An 18,208-nucleotide genomic window follows, 5' to 3' on the forward strand; every position below is an offset into this window, starting at 1 on the left:
AGGGACTGGGTTATGAAAAGCTTCACGTGGCTTTCTATGGAATTTGTATTTTTTACAAGACCCTATGTGTTCTGGTCCCACCACTTTTCTGATCATATGTCCTGTCCCTCCCCTATCCCAACCACTCTGCTCCAACCACATTCGTCTCCTTGCCATTCCCCAATTATGCTTCCACCTCAGGACGTTTGCACATGCTCTTCTCTCTGTTAAGAATGCTATCCCCCAGGAATATGTATGGCTTTCTTCCTCTCTTCCCTCAAGTGTCTGCCTGATAGTATCACGTAAGCAGAGAGACTACCTCTGATAAACTTGGACAATATAGTGTGCTGCTCTTGCTACCTACTCTGCTGTTCTCTGCCTTCTAACTAGGCTGTATTTTTCTTCTAGTATTTATTTTCTATCTTTCACCTTACCATCTACCAGAATGAAAGCTCCATGTGGGTGGGGACTTTGCTTTTTTATTTATTGGGATCTATTGAATAGTCTATTCCTTGTGCCTGGAATAGTGTCTGATGCATAGCAGATGCTTAATAAAAATTTGTTAAATATGCAAGTGAATTTTGTTATAAAGAGAACGAGGAGCCATTGAAGGTATTTTATATTGGAGAAGGATCCTCAAATGTGTATTTTAGTCAGCTCTCTGTGCCCTTAGGGTGGAGGATGAGGCCAGGCAGCTTGACCAGGAGGTTCCTAAAGTCATGTGTCTGGGTTAAGGTAGAAAGCTTGGGGTGGAAGAGAGGGATGGTTTCCAAAGGCATTAAGTAGGAAGCATATTTGCCTGGCCTCGGTGCCTGTTTGAACGTGGGAGCTGAGAGAGCAGGCAAATGATATTCCAGGTTATTGATTTGGGAATCTGGATGGGTGCTCCCCTAACTTAGATCAGAGGATGCTGGCAAAGAGTCAATTCAGGAAGAATGACAATGAATTCAGGTTCATGTAGAGCATGCCGGGTTTGAAGTTCTTTGGCATGTCCCAGGGTACATGTTTAGCAGGCAATATGAATATTGCAGTTACTGGAGCCATTTGTGGGGTGAGATCACTAAGGGAGGATGTGTACCACAAAGATAGAGGAGTACTAAGAATGGAACTCCAGGGCATATCACCCCGGAAACAATGGAGGAAGCATGAAACAGTAGGAAAGAGTGTCTAGAAGGTGGGAGTGGTCAGTAACATCCAATAACAATACAAATAGATGAAATAAGGACTGAACAGGTTCGATTGCATTTTGCACCTGGGAAGTTGCCAGTGGAGTGCTCAGTACAGGGAATGTAAATGAAAAATAGAGGCTGAATAAGGACTATTTGAAAGAGTAGGAGCACTCTGGAAAGAGTAGAGCAGTAAATGTGAAGAGAAAGAGAAAGACAAAAGTTGGGCAGCAACTGAAAGGGAAAGGAAGGTGATTTTAACAAAATTAGGTCTGGAAATTCTTCATGCTTTTAATTTTGAGATAAAGATTCATAAGTAGTGAATAGTAAGTGCAGAGAAGTCCCACAAACCCCTCACCCAGTGTCCCTAGTGGTTACAACTGTACATAATTATAGTACAATATCAGTAACAGGGATTTGACTTTGGCACAATGTGTGTGTGTAGTTCTAACTCATTTTTATCACATATGTAGGTTCATATTTAATATAATCATCATTGTATTCAAATACAATTTTTTTTTTAGAGACAGAGCCTTGCTCCGTCACCCAGTCTGGACTACAGTGGCCTGATCAGAGCTCACTGCAGCCTCGAACTCCTGGATTTGAGCAATCCTCCTGCCTCAGACTCCTAAGTAGCTGGTACTATAGGTGTGTGCCACCATGCTCAGCTAATTTTTATTTTTTTGTAGAGTTAGGGTCTCGATATGTTGCCCAGGATGGTCTTGAACTCCTGGCCTTAAGCAACGATCTTCCCACCTCAAATACAAAATTATTCCATTATCACAAACAGCTCCTTTGTGCTACCCATTGGCAGTCACACCAGCACCTCCTCCCTCCCGTCATCTCTAACCCCTGAAAACCACTATTCTGTTTTCTATTTCTATAATTTTGTCATTGAGAATGTTACACAAATGGAATGATAAATCATATACTATTTTGAGATTGACTTTTCTTCACTCTGCATAATGCACTTGAGGCCCATTCAAGTTGTGTGTATCAATAGCTCATTCCTTTGAATTGCTGAGTAGTAGTGTTTGGTAGAGATGTACTACAATTTTTTCTCCAATCTATAGTTGAGGAACATTTGTGCTGTTTTCTAGTTTGGGGTTATTACAAATAAACTATTAACAATGGCGTACAGCTTTTTGTGTGGACATAACTTTTTATTTTTCTGGGATAAATGCCCAGTGTTTCAATTGCTATATTATAAAGCATTTGCATGCTTAGTTTTCTAAGAAACTGCTAAGCTGTTTTCCAGAGTTGTTACACACCATTTTATAGTCCCACCAGCAATGTGTGTGTGATCCAGTTTCTCTGCATCCTGGCCAGCAGGTATGTAGTGATATTTCATCAAGGTCTTAATTTGCATTTTCCTAATGGCAAGTGACGTTGAACATCTTTTAATGTGCTTATTAGCTGTCTTTATAACCTTTTCAGTGAAATATCTCTTTACGCCTTTTGTCCATTTTCTAATTGGATTATTTGGGTTTTTTTAAACATTAAAATTTGAGAGGTGTTTGCATATTGAAAATAGAAGTGTTTCAGATATGTGGTGTGATGGTTAACACTGAGTGTCAACTTGATTGGATTGAACGATGCAAAGTATTCATCCTGGGTGTGTCTGTGAGGGTGTTGCCAAGGGGATTAACATTTGAGTCAGTGGACTGGGGAAGGCAGACCCACCCTTAATCTGGGTGGGCACCATCTAATCAGCTGCTAGTGAATATAAAGCAGGCAGAAAAATGTGAAAAGGCGAGACTGGCCTAGCCTCCCAGCCCACATCTTTCTCTCGTGCTGGATGCTTCCTGCTGTTGAACATCAGACTCCAAGTTCTTCACCTTTGGGACTTGGACTGGCTTCCTTGCTCCTCAGCTTGCAGATGGCCTATTGTGGTACCTTGTAATTATGTGAGTAAATACTACTTAATAAACATATATATATATACATATATATAACCTATTAGTTCTGTTCCTCTAGAGAACCCTGACTAATCCATATGGTTTGCAAATTTTCTCTAGATCTGTATGTAGCTTGATCTTGGGTTAAGGTTAATTTTTTGCCTATGGATTGCTCCAGTACCATGTTGAAAAGACTATTCTTCCTCCATTGAATTGCTTTTATGCACCTGTAAAAGATAAGTTGGCTATATGAGGGGGCTTCAAAAAATTCATAGAAAAATGAAATTAAAAGATAAAAAGTTTACTAACTAAAGAAAAATGGGTGCCCTTTAAAGATTTCTTAAGATTACAAAACAAAAAGAAGTCAGAAGGAGTCAAATCAGGACCATAAGGTGGATGCCCAATGATTTCCCATCAAAACTCTTGCAAAATTGCCCACATTTGATGGGGAGAATGTGCAGGAGCATTCCTGCGGTGAAAGCCTCTCTGGTGAAGCTTTCCTGAGTGTTTTTCTGCTAAAGCTTTTGTTAGAGTAGGTAGCTAGCCAGGCATGAGCAGGGCAGGTGAAGGCCCCCCAACACCAGAAATGTCAGGTAACCATAATTGCCAGGGAAAGGCAATTTCCCAATAGCTAAAACACCTGGAACTGGTGATCAGCGGCTTCCCATTAACATCTCAAAAATTAGGCGAGCATTAAAAGGCATAATTGTGGAGTATGACCTTTGCTAGGCATTGCACTGGAAAAAGTAAGAATGCCTCAGGTGAGCATGCATACAATTCTAGTAAACACACTGTATATGCTTGCCTCCAGGGTGTTTGCATGCCAGTGGCCCACCCTGAGGGAAGAATCATGGGAAAGGGGATGCAAGACCCCAGAGGTGTGCCAACATATAAATCCCAAGTCAAAAGGTCAAAGCCCACACTTTACCTCCAAAATGCCCACTTGGCCCTCTTCCAAGTGTACTTTCCTTTCCTTTCATTTCTGCTCTAAAGCTTTTTAATAAACTTTCACTCCTGCACTAAAACTTGCCGCAGTCTCTTTTTTTCTGCCTTATGCCACTTAGTCAATTACTTTCTTTCGAGGAGGCAAGAACTGACGTTGCTGCAAACCTCTATGAATTCGCCACCAGTAACTTGGATAACTTCAACTGCTAATACTTTGGCTGACTTTCTCAAAAACACTTTCATAATAAACAGATGTTATCACTCTTTGGCCCTCTAGAACGTCAGCTAGCAAAATGCCTTGAGCATCCCAAAAAACTGTTGCCATGACCTTTGCTCCCCACTTTTGCTGTAACTGGACCACTTCCATCTCTTGGTAGCCATTGCTTTGATTGTGCTTTGTCTTCAGTAATATAGTGGTAAAGCCATGTTCCATCTCCTGTTACACAATTCTTCAAAGAAATGCTTCGGGATCTTGATCCCCCTTGTTTAAAGCTTTGCTCTTGTCCGCAACTGATCTGGCTACAATGGTTTTGGCACCCATTGAGTGGAAAGTTTGCTCAACTTTAGTTTTTCAGTCAGAATTGTGCAAGCTTCTAGGGGGAGATGGTGACAGATTATAGGAAGGTGGCAGGGGGCAGTGAGTGGGGTTGGTAGGGGGATAAAATCCATGGTGAACAAAAGTTGTCTTGTTGTGCAGATATAACCTCTCAGGTAGCAGCTCTTGAGTAGGTGAGGTGTTGACCTTTGGTTTCTTTTCCAGAGAGAAGATCTTTCCTAGATGCATTTTTAGTCAAATACGGGGACCTCAGATAACCTCTGCTTGCATCCACTGTTTCCTGCTGTTTATCAATCAGCATACCAAAGTGTCAAACTTTGGTGGATTGTTTCCTGAGCTGCAACAAGCGTCATATTTGGGAATGTGTCACAGAATTAGATACGATCAGACAGTTTTAAGAAACTAAGATTGATTTTTATGGAGCCAAGGTTTACAAAGTTCTATTGGGCAAACTTGCCTCGTACCTGATTTATAGGTTCCCAGCCTCGCAGATGAGAAAGAAAGGTCACTTCCTGGCCCAGGAAATTTTGGGAACCTCTAGAAGAGCGGAATTCACCCAAATCTCTAGGTACTATAGGTGGACAGTTCTTGGCTTGGCTTCCTAGCCTTGAAAAGCTTTTAAAAGTTCAATCTGAGATTCCTTATAAAATGTTCCAGCAAAGCAAACTTAAAAAGGTTCAACTACCATTCCTGATGCACTTATTTAAAGAATCAGGCCAGATCTAATGAGATCAGACATACTTCATAATCAAGAATAATGTTACCTTGATCAGTGTGCAGGGAAGATAGTTAAAAAAAGTGTTTAAAAAGAAAAATAAAGAATAATGTTACTTTGATTATCTTTGATTCAAAGTGCGAGTTACTATACAGGGAGACTTTCTATTTCAGTAGAAAACCGTAGCACCCACTGTGGGTTATCAGAACACAGTTCTGTTCATCGTCTTTGCACTATTTTTCACCTCTTTGTAAATGATGTGGCTTTGTTATCTACCTGTAAATTGGACTAGATCCTTTCATCTTACACATTTTGCCCGTCTTTACCAAATTCTCAATTCTTTCAGTTTTCTTCAGTATCTGCCTACATTCCCCAAACTAATGTTTCCAGTATTTCTCCCACCTCCTGACGTAGTGTCACTAAGAACTAACACCCTACTGTCCAGATCTTTAGAGGGCTCTCGATTCTCTCATAGCTGGGCTTTTCCCCCAGCATCCAAAGTTGCTAGGGAGCTGAAGCTGAATGACTTGGTGTAAACTTTGAAGGACTCGTCCCCACTGCGGATCACAGGTGGGCAGCCTTGGTGCCCGGAGCTGCTGCTATGTGAGCCACTCAGGAGGTTACTAAACTCCTGAGTCTTTAGATTGCTCCAGGAAATATCAGACAGTCTTACAGAAACCTCCCTAATGTCTATGCCATCACCAAAAACATTGAGGATGCAAACTAGGAAATCTGTCGGATTGCCACTGTCATCCTCACTCCACTATCTGATGACGCACTGAGCCCTATGTCTAAAAATTTTCTCTACTGGTTGCTCTCTGGACTGGGAAACTAGGTTATAGTCGGCTTCAATGATTGTTCTTTGTTTCTCGATTTCTCTTAATAGAAATCCCGTCAATTAAATGCCTTATGCTCATACCATCCAGAAAACATCCTGTACTGTCACGTCGCAATGAATGATTTCACTAGTACTACAACAGAAGTCTGCTGAAGTAAATTACATAGACTAGTTTTGCTAAGTTCTTCAATGGAAAACATGGTTTCCCTAGAACAAAACAGGGGGCTAGCCAAGATGGTCTTAATATTTTCCCCAGCTGGACTAAACTTTACACACATGTCTTTTTCCTGGCCATAGACCCTAACCTCCCTTTTCTTAAAGCATTCACTTTGGAAAACTAGTATTTGCAAATTATTTCACTGCCCACTTTGAAATGTAGAAAATCTTCTCCCAGTCTCCTGCCTGTTTTGCATCTCAGGAATGTATTTCTCAAGAACCTGAGAGTCATCTCTCTGAAATGTACCAATCAAGAAAGAGCGAGCCCTACCTCCTAGTCTCTGTGGGAAGGTGAAAGCCTAACTTGGATAAATACCACTTAGCAAATACAGATGATTTAGTAACATTGACCAAACTCCCAGCTTACATCCTCCAGCACTTTTTTGCTAGCCCATTCCAGCCTTAAAATTCTCTTGCTTTTTGTTTCAAAGGAGTTGAATTCAATCTGTCTTCCCCATTGTGACAGTATTGATCCCTGTTGGAATTGTCTTGAATAAAGCTTCCCCTGCCTGTTTATCTCCTTCTGGTGCATGATTTCTGACATCCTCCAGTCTGTTGTTGAGTTTGTCCACTGAGTTTTAAAAAAATTTTTGGATATTTTATTTTTAAGTTCTAAAATTTCCATATGCTTCCCATCACGGCTCACAGCAGCCTTGATCTCTTAGGCTCAAGTGTTCCTCCCACTTCGGCCTCCTAAGTAGCTGGGACTACAGGCATGCACCACCACACTTGGTTAATTTAAATTTCTTGTAGAGATGGGGGTCTTACTGTGTTGCCCAGGCTGATCTCAAACTCCTGGGCTCAAGGAATTCTCCTGCCTCAGCCTCCCAAAGTGCTGGGATTATAGGCGTGAGCCCCTGCACCCAGCCTTTCCTGAGGCTTTCATTTCTTTGCTGGGGCTTTCCATTTTTTTCTTTTTTTCCAGGGTGCTTGTAATTGCTCATTGAAGCAGTTTTATGATAATTGCTTAAAATCATTGCCAGATAATTCTAATATCTCTTGGTGTCGCATTTATTGATTTCCATTCCCCCTTTTTTTTTCATTTAGTTTGAGATCTTCCTGGTCCTTAGTAAGATGAATGATTTTCAATTAAATCTTAGAATTTTGGTAGCTATAAATGCTTGCAGTAGAAGAAATGAGAGATCTCAAATTAATAACCTAACTTTATACCTTAAAGAACTAGATAAAGAAGATCAAACTAAATCAAAAGCTAGAAGAAAGAAGGAAATCATAAAGATTAGAGCAGAGATAAATAGAAAAGAGAATAGAAAACAATAGAGAAAATTAATAAAACCAAGAGTTGGTTTTTCAGAAAGATCAACAACAATCTTTGCTAGATTGGCAAAGATAAAAAAGAAAGAAGACTCTCAAATAACTAATATCAGAAATGAAAATGGAGACATTACTACTGATTTTAACAGAAATAACAGAGACCATAAGAAAGTACTATGAACAATTATATGCCAACAAATTGTATAACCTAGATGACATGGACAAATTCCTAGGAACAGTTTCCATCCAACTGAATTGTGGAGAAATAGAAGATCTGAATAGACCTATAATGAGTAAGGAGATTAACTCAATAATCAAAAACCTCCTAACAAAGAAAAGCCCCAGTCAATTGGCTTAACTGGTGAGTTGTAATGACATTTAAAGAATTAATAGCAATCCTTCTCAAACTCTTTCAAAAAGTTGAAGAGGAAGGAACAGTTCTTAACTCATATTTGTGAAGCCAGATAAACATATGAAAAGAAAACTACAGACTGATATCCTTTATGGCTATTGTTGCAAAACTCAACAAAACACTAACAAAATTCAGCAGCAAATTAAAAGGGTTATACACCATGACCAAGAAGGATTTATCCTTGAATGTAAGGGTGACTCAACACACAAAAATAAATCAAGGTAATACATGACATTGATAGAATGAGGAAAAAAGCATGAATGATCCTCTCAATTATTCAACATCTGACAAAATTCAACACCCTTTCATAATAAAAAAACACTCAACAAAGTAGGAATAGAAGGAAAATACCTCAATATAATAAAGGTCATATGTGAAAGGAAACCCACAGCTAATATAGTACTCAATGGTGAAAGAATGAAATCTTTTTCTTTAAGATCAGGAATGAGACAAGGTTGCCTGCTCTCACCACTTATGTTGAATGTGATATTCAATATAACATTGGAAGTGTTAGCCAGAGCAATTGGAATGAAAAAGAAATAAAAGGCAACCAAATCAGAAAGGAAGATGTAAAATTATCTCTGTTCACAGATGACACGATCATATATGCAGGAAATCCTAAAGATTCCACCAAAAACACCTGTTAGAACTAATATATGAATTCAGCAAAGTTGTAGAATACAAAACCAATATCCCAGAATTCGTTGAATTTCCATACACTAACAATGAACACCCTGAGAAAGAAAGTAAGAACACAGTTCCATCTACAATAGCATCAACAAGGCTGAAATACTTAGAAAATAAACTTAACCAAGGAGGTAAAAGACTTGTATGTTGCAAACCACAAATATTGCTGACATAAATTAAAGAAGTCACCAATAAATTGAAAGACATCCTGTGTTTATGGATTGGAAGACTTAGTATTGTTAACTACAAGTATTACAAAACAATCTACAGAGTCAATGCAATTTCTATCAAAATCCCAATGACTATTTTGTGGAAATAGAAAAGTTCTTCCTAAAATTCATATGGACTCTCAAGGGACCCCAAATAGCCCAAATAGAAATAAAAACAAGGTTGAAAGTCTCACGCTTCCTAATTCTCAAACTTACTACAAAACAGAATGGTAATAGCATAAACACAGACATGTGGACAGATGGAATAGAATAGAGGGCCTATGATTAAACTCTCATAATTTTTGACAAGAGTGCCAAGGCCATTTGTTATAGACTAAATTATATTCCCTGAAAATTCCTATGTTGAAATTCCAACCCCTGTTATCTTAGAATGTAACTACATTTGGAGAGAAAGTCTTAGAGGTGGTTAGGTTAAAATGAGGCTGTTAGGATTGAGCCTTAATCTAATATGACTGGTGCCCTTATGAAAAAGAGGAACAGACACCAGGAGCATGTGTGTACAGAGGAATGACCAGGGGGAAAGGAAACAAGACATCAGCCATCTGCAAGCCAAGGAGAGAGGCCTCAGAGGAAACCAGCACCTTGATCTTTGATTTCCAGTCTGCTGAACTGTGAGGAAATACATCTCTGTTGTTTGAGTCACCAGCCTGTGGTATTTTGTTATGACAGCTCTAGGCAACTAATATACTGTTCAGTGGGGGGAAAGAATAGTCTTGTCAGCAAATGGTCTTGGGAAAACTAGATATTATCCACACGCAGTGGAATAATGAAGTGGGGCCCCTGTGTTATACCATATACAAAAATTAACTCACAATGGATCGAAAACCTAAATGCAAGAGCTAATCTATAAAACTATATGAAGAAAACAACCGGCCAGGCGCAGTGGCTAACACCTGTAATCCCAGCACTTTGGGAGGTAGAGGCGGGAGGATCACGAGGTCAGGAGATCGAGATCATCCTGGCTAACATGGTGAAACCCCGCTTCTACCAAAAAAAAAAAATGCAAAAAATTAGCCGGGCATGGTGATAGGTGCCTGTAGTCCCTACTTGGGAGGCTGAGGCAGCAGAATGGCATGAACCCAGGAGGCAGAGCTTGCAGTGAGCCGAGATCAAACCACTGCACTCCAGCCTGGGCAACAGAGCGAGGCTCCATCTGAAAAACAAAAACAAAAATGAAAACAAACAAAAAACAACAAAATAACCTGATTCAAAATTGAGCAAAGGACTTAAATCGATATTTCTCCAAAGAAGAGATACAATGACCAGTAAGCCCATGAAGAGATGCTCAACATTACTAATCATTAGAGAAATGGAAAATCAAAACCACAAGAAAATACCACCTGGAGCAACTTTTAGCAAAAAAGAAACACACACACACACACACACACACACACACACACACACCAGAAAATAAGTGTTAGAGAGTATGTAAAGAATCTGGAACATTGCGCACTGTTGTGGGATTGTAAAATGGTGCAGAGGCTATGGAAAGCAGTATGACAGTTCCTCGAAAAATTAAAAATAGAATTTTCATGTGATCCAGCAATTCCAGTTCTGGGTATACACCCACAAGATTTGAAAGGAGGGATTCAAACAGATATTTGTACTCCCAAGTTTATAGCGCATTATTCGCAATAGCCAAAAGGTAGAAACAACCCAAATGTCCATAGACAGCTGGATGGATAAGCGAAATATGGTATATAGGTACAATGGAGTATTATTCAACCTTAAGGAAATTCTGACACTTACTACGACATGGATGAACCTTGAAGACATTACACTAAGTGAAATAAGCCAGTCACAAAAAGAGGAATACTGTATGATTTCACTTATATAAGATAACAAGAATAGTGAAATTTATAGAAGCAGAAAGTAGAATAGTGGTTGCCAGGGGCTGGAGGGAGGGAGGAGTTAGTGCTTAATGGGTACAGAGTTTCAGTTTGGGAAGATGAAAAATTTCTAGAGAAGGATGATAGTGATGGTTGCGTGACATGAAAGTACTTAGTGCCTCTGAACTGTACCCTTAACATGGTTAAAATGGTAAATTTGATGATATATATATATATATATATAACTAGATTAAAAAACCTGGAAATTTGGGCATTATATATTATGAGACTTTGGAACTTTTTAAAACCTGCTGGCTTTGGAGGGGAAGGGAGTGCTTGATGGGGTGAAAACACAGGTGGGGATGATGGTAAGGAGGATGGGCAAAAATAGGAACTATAGGCAGTTGTGGTTAGAGAAGGAGATGCTAAAGATTTCTTGGTAAGGCAGATCCTGGAGGTGACAAGGTTTGTAGTGTGGGTAGCTGAAAGGTGGGGGAGGCAAAGGATTTGAGGTCAAGAAATGCAAGGGCAGAAAGGTAGTCACTTTCCCAAGATTACACCGGTAGTCACTGGGAGAGGTGGGACTCAAACCAGACTCAGAATCCAGAGAGGAGCTGGAAAACACGGGGCAGGACCAAGGGAGTGAGGAGTGGTGGGGATGATGAGTGAGAAGGCTGGCCCAGGCAGCTCCCATGATGCTCGAAAGAGATGGGTGTTTGCATGCACAGCTTAGAAGGGAACTCAGGGTGAAAGAAGGATGCTGGCCTTACAGCAACAATATTCACTTGCAGAGTTTTTTGGTACCTCTGTGCGCTGTGCCTGGTGCTAGCAACATTGAAATAAAAGATACAGGTGCTGCCCACAGGAAACACACAGTCATTGGGGGAGGCAGGCACATAAGCCCATCTGCAAAATAGAATGATACTCTGATAATCGCTGTTGGAACAAGAAGCAAGGGAGTGGCCCTGGCTGGAGTGGTGAGCTCCGGGGCAGGAGGGACGTGATGCTTAGGCACCTTGTGCGAACTTCATAAAGTGGGCCCGATGGAGCAGACGCAAGAGTAGGGTGGAAGGATACAACTGAGAAAGAGTCTGGTATATTCAGGAACCTCTGCGTGGTTTGGCGTGGGGAGCACCAGGACCACATGTCAGGGGGTGAGGGTAGGCAGGGCCCTCACTAGGTCATGTCTGCAGCTTGGCCTGAGTGTCATAGGAGGGGAGTGACAGGGAACAATTTGCATTTTAGAAAATGTGAAAGGGCAGATGAAAAAAGTGAGCACAATGACTACAGTATAAAATGTATTACTAGGCCGGCACAAGTAAAAATGAACAGGTTCTTAGAGGAGGATTATGTTCTCATTCCTTTTCAGGAAGTTTCCTTTACCATGACTTTGTTTTTACACTAAAATGTGATTACCGTAAAAAGGGAACTATGGTTAATGTGAAAAGGGAACAAACATGGAGTTACTAGAATCACATTTTCCTGACTGAAAAGAAGTCACGAGAAAACAACACAGAGAACCCTCACTCCATGTTCGGCATGAAGGAGAACTACATGCTCCAGGGAGGATTAGGGGACCAAGAAGGTGGATAGGCTCTAACTGGGGCAGGCAGCAGGTGCGGATGGAGAAAAGTGAGGGACTCTGAACTCCGTGGTGCCTACCTAAGAGTGAGCTAGACTCAGAAAGCCTGAGGGCCCTTCTAGTTGAAAGGTGACTGATACAAAGTTTGATCCCAGATTGGATCTGGGTTATGGGAAGACAGCTCACCAAAGACTATTTAAGGGCAATTGGCAAAATGTGGACATGGAATATGGACCAGACAACAGCATGAGATGAATGTTAAATTTCCTGATTTTGATCCTTGGTCTGTGGCTATGTAAGAGAATGTCCTTATTTTTAGAAAATACACATGGGGCATTTTGGGGAAGTTTTTAAGGGCATGGTATCTGTAACTTACTCTCAAGCAGTTCAGGAAAATAATATATAAATTAGATATGAAGAGAAGTGAGGGGAGGAGAATAACACAAATGGGGACAAAATATTAACATTGGTGCATCTGGATAAAATGATCTTTGGACAGAGTTCTTTGAACTATTCTTGAAACATCTGCATAAAATTTGAAGTTATATCAAATTTGAAACTTACAAAGAAAAGGCTTAGGGTTAGATTCTGCTTGGGCTGGAACATAAACTCAAGGTGAGAATATAGCCAACTTTGTGAATGGAGCAACTGAACCAATACTGGGTTTTTTGGTTTCTTTAAAAATCAGTCTCTGTGGAAGATCAACTTAAATCTATTCTGCCAATATTAATAATTGCTGACTAGCATGTAGTTTTATTTCACTATCATTTTAACGGTGTTTACTTTCTATATTAATTTTTGGCCTAATTAATTGGAGGCTTCCAGAAGGACAGTCCCCTGGAGCAACTTTCCTTGAGTGTCCCCCTTTTTGTTCTGCAAGCGTATGGTGTATGGCAGCAAGGAGGATCTCATTACTCTCAGGAAGGGTGCAGCACACAAGGGCAGTGTGTGGCCTGATGAAAGCTGCTTGGCCTGGGAGCTCTCAGCACACAGAACTTTAGTGGAAGGGAAACCATTTCACATCGGGAGCCAAAAAACCTTGTTAGGGGAGGGACTGAAGATATTGAGTCGAGCAAATCTGGCAGGGTGGCTTACGGTGAGAGGAAAGGACTAGAGGACCAAGAGCAAAGGTAAATTCACCAGGGCAAAGGCAGTCTGAGCTAAATGCAAGAGCCTGGGCTTTGTTGTGTGTATGCAGGGAGATTATGGAATAGCACAGCCAAGACCAGCAGCCTCCTGGCCCAGCAACTATGGCATGGGGCCATGCCCTGGGAACGATGGAGCTCCAGGCTTGGAGCATGTGTGAGCCGAAGGAGCTCCAGGTGGAGGCTGGTGGGTGGCACCTTGACAGTGATTTGGAGGGAGCCAGAGTAGTGAGGGTCTCGCCTCATCAGCAGGCAATTGTCTCTGGGGCTGCACCAGTCAAGGCTTCAACACTGACCATGTGAGGTCTCTAGAACAGAGCAGTGGTGGCCAGAGTAGCCCCTTCCATTCTCTCCTAGCTTATGTTTGGAAGAAGGACAAAAGTTTTTCAAGCCCTCAGTATTCTGTTATTTGAAAAGGAGGCCTCGGGTGGGAGGCACTGGGCACCATTCTTCTGGAACTATTAACTGATGAAACTTGAAAATATATATATTTGTACCCAGTGGTAGATAATCTCCAAATGTGGTCACCATCAGGTCCGATATCCTTTCCTGTATGCGTCAAGGGGTGGAGTGTATGTACCCTCCCCTCATATCTGGATTTGCCCTGTATCTGCTTTGACCAAATGTGGAAGTGATATGCTGGGACTTCCGAGCCCAGGTCTTAAGGCCTGGAAGATTCTGTTTTCTTCCTCCGGGGACATTCATTCTTGGTTGCTCCCTCTGGACCCCAGTGCTCTACTATGAGAAGCCCAGTTTAGAGAGGCCAGGTGGTGGAGCACTGAGGCCCTGACCAACAGCCTCAGCAGAGCTCCTGGTAGACACAGACCATCTGACCAGCTCTGTGAGGGGGTCCAATCTGTACCTTCCAGCCCTGCAGCACCAGCTAAGACATACAAAGAAGAACCACTCAGTCAATCCACAGAATCATAACGAATGGCTTTGTTATTTTAAACCACTAAGTTTTAGGGTGGTTTTAAAAAAGTATTGATTGAGCTTCAAAATATACCCTAAACTAGTCAAGTGAATGAAGCAGAGATTTTCTCTCTCTCTCTCTCTCTCTCTCTCTCTCTCTCCTAATTGACCAGGTCAGGCAGTGGCTACTTCAGGCTTGGCTGACTGTGCCTGAACCTCTTTATTTAGCCCACAAAGATGAGGACACCTCCGATGGCTGTTCCTCCATCTATAGCTTCCTAAACCTTGGCCCAGGGACTCAGACATGTCAGTGCTGGAAAGAGCCATAGGGGCCACTTAGTCCAATGACTTCATGTTGTCAATGGATAAACTGAGCCCAGAGAGGGAAGATGACCTGCTCAGGTTACAGAGCTGGTAGTGAAGCTGAATCAAGACTAAGTCTTCTGAAACCACCCAGTTCCTTTTTCCACTGTCGTAATTAGGTTCGCCTGTGTCGACTGCTTTCTGCGTGCTGTGCACCCTGTGCATTCTCCCTGTGAACCCTCCCTGCAGCTCTGCATCCTCTGTGGTCAATACTGTGGCCTATACCCACTTTCCAAAGAGGAAACCAGGGCTGAGAGGAGGTGAAGTAGATGCCCAAAGTCATGAGCTTGGAAAAGTGGAGCTGGACTTTGAATTCAAGGTTAAGGAAAGGGGCTCCAGTGTTGGCAACACCCTCCACTGCCCTTTCCTTCATCACAAGGTGGGCTCAGAGTTCTGGATGTAGTTTTACCTTCCTGGTGTACCTTTCGATACGTTAGTTTGCTGCTGTGAGGTGAAATGGGAAAGACTGTTCCATAACCCATGATTGCCAGTCAATATGAACACTCTTATAATGTGAGGTGCTGTGTGGATGTTCACTCATAACTCATGTTTAATTACATTGGTTTTATAGTGAGATTTAAAGAAAGATCTTCTTCTGCCTTTTCTCCTTTTTCAGTATAAACATAGCACAATTTAAAGAGAGGAGTTGTCTCTACAGCTCTGCCAAAGTCCCTCGTTGGAGTGTGTGGATTCAAATGCACTCTGACTTCTGGCACAGTTCACGCTTAAAATGTCCCCATGGGAGAAAGGAGGATGATTGTCCTGGTGTTTTTTTGCCGAGGAGGGACCTGGAGAACTGAAGTTTTGATTCACCTGTTTCAGGTGACTCCTTGGGCTGTTGGGGCTGCCTCGTGCAGCCTAGGAGAGTGGAGGTCCCCAAAGACCCCCGCCTCCAGGCTTGGGGGGTTCACAGCCCTACCCAGCAACACTTCTGAGTTTCCCCTTTCTGTGCTACTTGTATTTCAGACTCCCTCACTCACTAAAATTCTCTGGCCCTCTTCCTGCCCCCACTGTCAGCAAATGACCTTGTCACCTATTTTACCAAGAAAATAGAAGGTGTCAGGATAAAACACTCTTAGCTTCTTGCCAGAAATCCTCCCACTTCATCTGCGCTCTCAGCCCTCCTGGGCTTGTTCTCACTGACACATGGTAAAGGTGAATCCCATCCACCCCGGCTCCCCTCCGCAATGACTTTGCTCCATCAGCTGTGCCTATCTTTTCTCTCTCCCTCTCCATAGCTCACATCTTCCCCATTGAACACAATCCTTCCCTTGATCCCTCCAGCTGCTGCCCTGTTGCTCCCCTCTCTTCACAACTAAACTTCATGAAGCCAAATGCACATTCTCAACTCCCATTTGCTCCTCAAAGTACTCAAATCTGATGTCTGGCATCCCCATTCCACTGAAGCTCATCACTCCACAGTCACTCGTTAAACCTTCTGGGAGGTCCAGAGGCCTTGTCGTAGCTGCTCAACTGCTCAGCTGCACCAGACACTAAGAGCACCACTTGTGTCCTGAAATGCTCTATTGTTTTTGTGTTTACCTCCTAGAAAACATCCCTCTCTTAGTTTTCCTCCCATTTCTCTGACTGTTCCTTTACTGTCTTGTCTTCTTCTGTCTCTAAAAGTTTGCTTCTGCCTCGGCTTCTGGCCCTTTCTCTTCTAGCTCATCACATTTTCCCTGGGCCAGGGGTCTGTCCAGGGACTGAGAGTAATGCAAACCAGAGTGGCCAGATAGTCTCATTCTCCAGAAAAGCCAGAAATCTGGATTTTGTTTGAAATCTTTTGGTAACTAAATGCTGGCATTTAGAAGATCTTTTGGGAGCACACATCTTTAGGTGCCCCCGAGCATCTCACAGGCACCTGCAACTGGTACATCCAGAACCCAATCCATCATCAAATAAGTCAAGTTTGACTTATTTGCTGATCGAGTTGGGCCCAAACCTTCAGTGTGGCTTGCAAGGCTTCTTGTGGTCTGGGCCCTGCTGAACACTCCTGGTCTCCTCCCTCTCTCTGCTCACCCCACCCTGCTCTGTGCTCCTGCCTTTCTGGTCTACTTTTAGTTCCTTAAATGAGTCAACCTCTCTCTCACTTCCAAGTCTTTTTGTCTGTCGATCCCTCTGCCTAGCATGTCCTTCGTTCCACCCCATTTACTGCCACGTTCTTCTTCATTCTCACAACTCAGTTTAGAGATCGCCCTTCTAGGAAGTCCTCCAGATGTCCTCAGCATGTACAAGTTTGTGCCCCATCTTTTCTTTAAAATAACATCTTTATTGATATATAACTCACATACCATATAATTCACCCACTTAAAGAGTAAAATTCAGTCGTTTTTAGCGTATTTACAGAGTTAAGTGACCATCACTCCAATCAATTTTAGAACATTCTTATCACCCCAAAGAGAAGCCCTGTACATATTAACAGTAAGCCCCCTTTCCCAGCAATCACCCTCCACTGCCACCTAAACCCTAGGCAACCACTAATTTACTTTTTGTCCCCATAGATTGGCCTACTCTGGACATTTAGCATAAGTGGAATTAAATACCTGTGGTCTTTTGTGACTGGCTCCTTTCACTTAGCATACTATTTTCAGGTTCTGCATGTTACAGCATGCGTCATTACTTCTTTCATTTTTTAATTGCCAAATAATATTCCCTTGTATAGCTATACTGTATTTTACGTATCCATGCATCAATTGATGGATATTTAGGTTGCTTCTCCTTTTTGTCCATTATGAATAAGTCTGTTGTAATGATTAGTGTACATTTTTTTGTGTGGACAGATTTTTATTTCTCTTGGGTAAGTATCTAAGAGTAGAATTGCTAGATCGTATGTTAACTCTATGTTTAACCTTTTGAGGAACTGCTAGACTGTTTTTCAAAGTTGCTGCACCATTTTACATTACCAACAGCAGCACACGAGTGTTCCAGTTCTTCCACATCCTTTCCAACCCTTGTTATTTTCTGTCTTTTTGATTATAGCCGTCCTAGGGGGTGTGAAGTCATATTTCATTGTGGTTTTGATTTGCATTGTCCTGCTGGCTGATGTTAAGCATCTTTTTACTAGACATCTTTTTTTGAGAAAATATGTATTCAGACCCTTTGTTCATCATTAAATTGGCTTGTTTGTGATTTGTATGATTTTATGGGTTCTAGATACAAGTCTCTTATCAGATAGGTTATTTGCAAATACTTTCTCTCTTTGGGTTTTCTTCTTACTTTCATAATGGTATTCTTTGAAGCACAAAACTTTTTAATTTGATATAGTCCAATTTATCTATTTTTTCTTCTGTGGCTTATACTTTTGGTGTCATACTTAGAAGGTCTTGTTTACCCCAAGGTTGTGACAAGCTAGATATACTCAACAATGATCTTAATTAAGTCATAGCCTTTGTGGGTTGTAATTTCCTTTCCTTAAAAACAAAGATAGCAAGAATATCTGGTCTGTGGATGTAGGTTACTGTGA

This window comes from Rhinopithecus roxellana, chromosome 1 (assembly GCF_007565055.1).
Source record: "Rhinopithecus roxellana isolate Shanxi Qingling chromosome 1, ASM756505v1, whole genome shotgun sequence".
Classification (NCBI taxonomy): domain Eukaryota; kingdom Metazoa; phylum Chordata; class Mammalia; order Primates; family Cercopithecidae; genus Rhinopithecus; species Rhinopithecus roxellana.